The sequence below is a fragment of the Macaca nemestrina genome, chromosome 7 (assembly GCF_043159975.1).
Source record: "Macaca nemestrina isolate mMacNem1 chromosome 7, mMacNem.hap1, whole genome shotgun sequence".
NCBI classification, from domain to species: domain Eukaryota; kingdom Metazoa; phylum Chordata; class Mammalia; order Primates; family Cercopithecidae; genus Macaca; species Macaca nemestrina.
In genome coordinates this window covers 90222023-90228691 of record NC_092131.1, presented here as the reverse complement: position 1 = coordinate 90228691, position 6669 = coordinate 90222023, and the positions used below count along the sequence as shown (strand labels likewise).

The window sequence follows — 6669 nt, the reverse complement described above, 5'->3', positions numbered from 1 at the left end:
TATGTGCTGTAACAAATAACCCTAGATGTCTTAAGCATAAAAATGAATACCACTAAAAGTCTAGGAAAATGATGAAACTAAACAGTTTTGGAGTAAAGGACATTTTTCTAGGCACAGCACAAAACCTAGACATTGTAAATTTAGGAGAAGTTGAATGAATGTTGAACAACATACTAATTAGAACTATTCAGTAGCAAAGTCCTTCTTAAGTGTCAGTCAACAAATAGGTAGAAATTATTTCCATCATAGATTCCAAAGAGCTGTTTTCCTTCATTTGCAAAGAGCATTAACAAATCAATGAGAAAAATAACATTCCAATTATCTTTCTTTCTTTCTTTCTTTTTTTTTTTTTTTTAGATGGAGTCTTGCTCTGTCACCAGGCTGGAGTGCAGTGGCATGATCTCAGCTCACTGCAACCTCCGCCTCCCAGCTTCAAGTGATTCCCCTGCCTCAGCCTCCCAAGTAGCTGGGATTACAGGCCCGCACCACCATGCCTGGCTAATTTTTTGTATTTTAGTAGAGATGGGGTTTCACCAAGTTGGCCAAGATGGTCTCCATCTCCTGACCTTGTGATCCGCCCACCTCAGCCTCCCAAAGTGCTGGGATTAAAGGTACGAGCCACCATACCCAGCCTCCAATTTTCAAATCAAACAAAACGCAGGATTAGGCAGTTTAATTTAGTTAATAGAAAAAAAAAGAAACAATTGATAAACATAGAAAACACACTGTACCCATTCCTATGGAAAGAAATGCAAATGAAAACCAATTATGAGATATGTTATTCTGTTTTATAGATTGGAAAAATCAGAAAGTTTGGTATTATTTAATGTAGTAAGACTATCGTTTTTGTTCTACTTTATATATATATATTTTATTCTCAATATTCTAACTCAATATTGAAAGAGTTAATAATTGAGGCTATCTTGAAAAGAACTTATTGAACATAAACTGGCAATATTTATAAAAATTAGGACTGAATATATCCTCTGCTCCTTCCACTGCTGGAGATTTTATAGTTGCTATGTGGGCAGAAATGCATATGCATTTCCCAGGATGTTTATGTCAGCATTGCAGAGACTAAGAAAAAACTGGAAATGCCCTAAATGTTCATCCATGAAGACAGGAAGCTATCATGAAGAAGAATGTGCTAGATCTCCATGTACCTATGCAGAAGAACTTTCAAGCAGGAAAAGCGAGAAAAGCGAGATGCAGAACATGATTATCGTATAATCCATTTGTTAAAAAACAAGAGGAGGAGAAGTGAATATTTACGTGAGATCCAGGGAAACGTGAGCTGCTCCATGACCTTTGTCTGCACAGTGATGTATTCAAAGGAAATTCCAGCCTGGAATCTTAAAATCAACAAGCAGCAGAAGTCTTTAAGACAGTTGCTTGACAAGGCATCCACGGGGAATTCCACTGAAAGCCCACAGACACGCTGCTGAACTCCTTTGCCCAGCTCTTCCCCAAAAGCTCACAAAATACAGTCTCTGTCATCAATCTTTAATCTGATTATCTCAAGAAAGGCCCCAGGTGCTACCCCCAAAGCCAGCTTGTCTTGTTATGTATGTATGTTTCTGTCTGTGAGTCTGTCTTCCTCCACGTCTGCCCTTTCCAATGCAGACATCTCAGCCCCTCGGCACCCATTCCCTGCCTGCCCAGCACCAGGAAGGTGCACTTGCACTTGCCTTAGGATACAAGGAGGAGGCAGAGGTGGGGAGATGGGACACCTCCTCATGGGTTTCATCTCCGCCGTTGGAATGTGACTTACGAATGCAGGGAGGTCATGAAAGGGATGTAATTTTGCCAAGTATTGGTAAATTCCCCTCCCTATGGGTTGTACCATTTCGCATTCTCTCCAGCAATTAAAGAGCATGTCTGTTTCATCACATTAACCCTTTGTCTATAAGTTGCAAATATTTTTTTCCAAGTCGCCATTTGTCTTTTTACCTTGTTTCTGTGTTTTGAGATGTAGAGTTGGGGTTTTTATCCTTATATGTTTAAATTTTATGTTTGGCCATAAAATAAGCCTCCATAAATGTAAAATAATGAAAATCATACAAAATATGTTCAGTGACCACAATAGAAAGAAGTTAGAAATCAATAACAGAAAGAAATTTGGGGAATTCACAAATATGTAGAAATTAACACATTATTAAATAACAAACGTGTTAAAGAAGAAATCACAAAAAATTATAAAATACTTTGATATGAATTAAAACAAAAATACATCATGCTAAAACTTAAGGGATACAGCTAAAGCAGTGCTTAGAGTAAAATTTACAGTGGCAGCTACTTATATATAAAAAAGAAGAAAGATCTCAAATCAATAACCTAAACTTACACCTTAAGAAACTAGAAAAAGAATAGACTAAGCCAAAAGCAAGTAGAAAGAAGGAAATAACAAAAATTAGAGTAGAAATAAATAAAATAGAGAATATAAAAGCAGTAGGGAAAATCAGTGAAATCAAAAGTTAGTTCTTTGAAAAAACCAATGATTTTTGTTGACAAACCTTCGGTTATAATGACCTTAAAAATAAAAAGGAGTAGGCTCAAATTACCAAGATCAGGAATGAAAGAGGAACATCGCTGGCAACCTAACAGAAATAAAAAAGATTATAGGAGAATACTGTGAACAATTTTCACCAACAAATTCAATAACCTAGATGAAATGGATAAAATCCTAGAAAGACATAAACTACCTAAACTGATTCAAGAAGAAATAGAAAATCTGAATACACTTAAAACAAGTAGAGAGACTGAATTAGTAATAAATAAACAAATAAATAATTCCCCACAAAGAAAAGCCGAGCCCAGATAGTTTCACTGGTAAAATCTACCAAACATTTAAAGAAGAGTTAACATCAACTTCACAAACTCTTCCAAACAATAAAATATGGAAGAATACTTCCCAATTCAGTCTATGAAACCAGTATTACCCTGAAGCCGAAACCAGAAAAAGATGTCACAGGAAAACTACAGACCACTATCTCTTTCAAATATAGATGCAAAATCTCAATAAGACACTAGCAAACCAAATTTAGTAACACATAAAAAAGATTATACACCATGACCAAGTGGAATTTTTCTTAGGATTCCAAGCTTGGTTTAACATCAATCAATATAAAAATCCATATTAATAGAATAAAGGAGAAAAAGCATATGATCATCTCAACAGACACAGAAAAACATTTGACAGTATTCACCAACCTTTGATGAAAAACACTCAATAAACTAGTAATAGAAGGAAACTTCCTCAATCTGATAAACTGCATCTGTTAACAACAAAACAAAGCAAAACAAAACAAAAACCATAATTAACATCATACTTAATAGTGAAAGACTGACTGCTTTCTCCTTAACATCAGGAACAAAACAAGGATGTCCACTCTCACTACTTCTATTCAACACTACACTGGAGGTTCTAGCCAGGGCAAAGGCAAGAAAAAGAAATGAAAGGCATTCAGATTGGAAAGATAAAACTATATTTTCAGATGACATCATACTGTATGTAGAATATTCTAAGCAATACACAAAAGACAATTAGAACTAATAGTTCAGCAAATTTGTAGGATGCAAGATCAAAATGTAAAAATCAATTGTGGTTATATGAATTATCACTTAATCTGAAAATTTAATTAAGAAAACAATTACATTTACAATAGCGTCAAAAAGAATAAAACATTTGGGAGTAAATGTAAGAAAAGAAGTGTAAGATTTATACACCAAAAACTGCAAAACATTGTTGAAAGAAGTTAAAGAGAACCTAAATAAATGAAAAAACATTCTGTATTCATGAATTGGAAGACTTAATAATGGTAAGATGGCAATACTCCCCAAATTGACTTATGTATTCAATGCAGTCTCTATCAAAATCCTAGCTGAAATTCTACAAAAATGGCAAGATGATTCTAATATTCAAATAAAATGCGAGAGCATGGCTAAACCTATAAAACTCTTAAAAGAGGATTAAATCGTTATGATCTTGGATTAGACAATAGTTTCTCAGATACTACACCAAAAACACAAGCGACAAAAGGAAAAATAGGTAAGTTGGACTTCATCAGTTAAAAATTTTTGTTCTTCAATAGACATAATCAAGAAAGTGAAAAGAACCTGTGAAATGGGAGAAAATATTTCCAAATTATTTATCTGATAAAGGACTTGTATCTGATTATATAAAGAACTCTCACAATTCAGCAACAAAAAAACAACCCAATTTTAAAAAGAGCAGACCGGGCACGGTGGCTCATGCCTGTAATCCCAGCACTTTGGGAGGCCGAGGCAGGTGGATCACGAGGTCAGGAGATCGAGACCATCCTGGCTAACACGGTGAAATCCCGTCTCTACTAAAAATACAAAAAATTAGCAGGCGTGGTGGCAGGCACCTGTAGTCCCAGTTACTCGGAGGTTGAGGTAGGAGAATGGCATGAACCCGGGAGGCAGAGGCTGCAGTGAGCCAAGATCGCGCCACTGCACTCCAGCCTGGGCGACAGATCGAGACTCCGTCTCAAAAAAAAAAAAAAAAAAAAAAAAAAAGAGCAAAGGGTCTAAATAGACATTTATCCAAAGAAGATGTGAAAATGGCCAATCAACACATGAAAAGATGCTCAACTTCACTAATCATTATGGAAATACAAAGCAAAACCACAATCAGATACCACTTCACACCCAACAGAACGGATAACAGAAAGACAGACCGAAAATGGCAAGTGGCAGTAAGGATATGGAGAAATTGGAGCCCTCATTCATTGAAGGTGGGACTGGAACATGCTGCAGGCAGTTTGGAAAATGGTTTGGCAGTTTCTCAACATTTTACACATGCAATTACCATATGATCCAGCAATTCTACTCCTAAGTATATACACAAGAGAACTGAGGGCAGATATTCACAGAAAAACTTGCATATAAATGATCACAGTAGCATTATTCCTAATAACCAAAAAGTGAAAAATCCCAAGCACCCATCAGCTGATGAATAAATAAACAAATGTGGTCTATTCGTACAGTGGAATATTACGCAGCAATAGCAAGGAAATAATAGCGTTACTAGCAAGTATGAATTAATATTTAATAATTAAATAATAAGGTCGGGCACAGTGGCTCATACCTGTAATCCCAGCACTTTGAGCAGCCGAGGAGGGTGGATCATCTGAGGTCAGGAGTTTGAGACCAGCCTGGCCAACATGATGAAATCCCGTTTCCACTAAAAATACAAATATTAACCAGGTGTGGTGGCACACGTCTGTAATCCCAGCTACTTGGGAGTCTGACACAGGAGAATGGTTTGAACCCGGGAGGTGGAGGTTGCAGTGAGCTGAGATCGCACCTTTGCACTCCTGCTTGGGCAACAAGAGTGAAACTCTGTCTCAAAAAATAATAATCATAATCATAATCATAATTAAATAGTAGTATTATTAAGAGTAAGTACTATAATATGCTACAACATGAATAAATCTTGAAAACATACTGAGTGAAAGAACTAAGTCACAAAAACCGTATTGTATTATTCCACGTATGTGACATGTTCAGAAGAGGCAAACTGTAGAGACGAAAAGTAGATTAGTGGTTGGCAGGGACCCGGGAGGAGGAAGTGGGAACTGACTGGTATAGCGTATCTTTCCAGGGTGGTACAAATGTTTTAAAATCAGAAAGTGGTGATAGTTACACAACTCTGTGAATATATTCAAACCCACTGAATTGTACACTTTTAAATGGTGAATTTTATGATATGTGAATTATCTCTCAATAAAGCTGTTATCTTTTAAATGTGGCTGATGTATCCATCTTTCATTACTTCTGGGTTGTGAGCCACAGTTAAAGGGGTTATACACTCCCAGGCTAAAAAGAAATTTACCTGTGTTTTCTTTTAATGCTTATATCATTTTATTTTTTTACATTATATCTCTAATTCATTTGGAATTATCTTGGTGTTTCACGGGAGGAATGGATCTGATCATACATTTTTCTATGTGGCTATCCAGTTGTGCAAACACCATTGATTAGCACACTATTCTTTGTGGGGCCCTTCTCACAGGACCTGACTCCTGCCCTGGTTCACTCTTTCCTCTGATGGAGACAGCATTCAATTCTAGCGTACCTTTCCCTGGAAATGCTATCAAATTGCTTGTCAGACTTTCAGTGACATCCACGTTTTATCACAGTAATCATTCCCATCAATGATTTTTATGGTGATTAACCAGACAATTAGCTGCCTCCAGGTTTTAAGTCTGCATCATAAAGCTTATATCTTACTTGGGAATATTATTGGGCATTCCTTATGCTTTTAAGCAAGATCTTTTAACAAAATCTATTAGCCAAAATTAACTCCAAAGCCACTCATTTGAATGTCGGCTAATCTCATTAAGCAGAATTTTAATTTACTTATTTTATAGCTTTATTGAGGTATAATTGATGAATAAAAATTTTATATATATAATGTATACCCTGTGATGATTTGATATACATAAATGTTGCAAAATGATTAGCGTAATCAGCTTAATGAACACATCTACCACTTCACATAATTACCTTTGTGTGCCTGTGTGTATTAACAACACGTAAGATCTACTCTTTTAGTAAATTTCAAGTGTACAATTCAGTATTATTAACTACATAGTCAAGAGGCTGTACATTAGATCCCCAGAACTTACTCATCTTATAACTAAA

General features: G+C 35.9%; 1 protein-coding gene across 7 annotated transcripts in view; it reads left to right on the top strand.

Moving 5' to 3' along the window:
• LOC105499251 (leucine rich repeat kinase 1) overlaps positions 1–6669 on the top strand; it is a 154786-nt gene that overhangs the window by 28885 nt on the left and 119232 nt on the right. The window lies entirely within an intron of this gene.